This window comes from Aplysia californica, unplaced genomic scaffold, assembly GCF_000002075.1.
Source record: "Aplysia californica isolate F4 #8 unplaced genomic scaffold, AplCal3.0 scaffold01226, whole genome shotgun sequence".
NCBI lineage: Eukaryota > Metazoa > Mollusca > Gastropoda > Aplysiida > Aplysiidae > Aplysia > Aplysia californica.
Window position 1 is genome coordinate 29,941 of NW_004798496.1, and position 852 is coordinate 30,792.

Here is an 852-nt window from a genome sequence, read left to right on the forward strand (position 1 = left end):
GAGAGAGAGAGAGAGAGAGAGAGAGAGAGAAGGAGAGGGAGATGGTGTGAGGCTAGTGCAACAACAGGAGACTGCGGCTCCAAGTCCACGGTGACACTTAATACAGCAACATCAGCTCAAAAACGTCTGAGCGCTGTTTTATTGTGTCTTTTTCGAGCAAATTTATGTAGTCAAAACCGGAGAAAGAGCTGACTCACTACAGTCGGCGATAATAATTGCTCGTTTGTTGGGTTATATTTTAGTCTGGTTTTGTTATTTATTTCTTTAAAGTAAAAAAAATAAAATACAATTTGGTAATTTTGCTTTTGTTTGACAGTTGGTTTATTTCTTGTTTGTGTGTTTCCGTGTTGTCTTGTCTTTATTTATTTACTTATTTGTGTATTTATTACTCATTTTAAAATTAATTAATTGATTTATGTATCTATGTATTTATTTATTTATTTATTATTTATTCATCGATAGATTTATGTATTTATTTAAGTATTTATTATTTATTTTGGAGTGGGATGGGAAAAAGAAACAAAGGAAGGGGGATGAAGTTCTCACACATCTGACTTCTCACCAGCACCTCTTCCCGCCTGAACCCGATGCACCCGTCAACTGGCTATTTGCTGACTGTGTGTCGCACTGACTGACACACACTGTTCTTACTGAACCCCGGGCACTTATGTGTGTGTGGGGTGTGTGTGTGTGTGTGTGTGTGTGTGTGTGTGTGTGAAGGTGTTAATAAGAGCTCGTGTCATTTCGTGAAAGCGTGTATTTTGCGATTGTAATGTGAGTGCATGAGTGAGCCTAGGAGAATAAGAGTGCCGGTAAGTAAGTGTGGGTGTCTGTCAGTGTGACGTGTGTGTG

The 852-nt window shown here is 38.7% G+C and overlaps 1 protein-coding gene across 1 annotated transcript in view; it reads right to left on the bottom strand.

Moving 5' to 3' along the window:
• Positions 1-852, bottom strand: part of LOC101857382 (isatin hydrolase) — a gene marked incomplete at its 3' end in the record, with an annotated part of 15,175 nt that overhangs the window by 4,003 nt on the left and 10,320 nt on the right.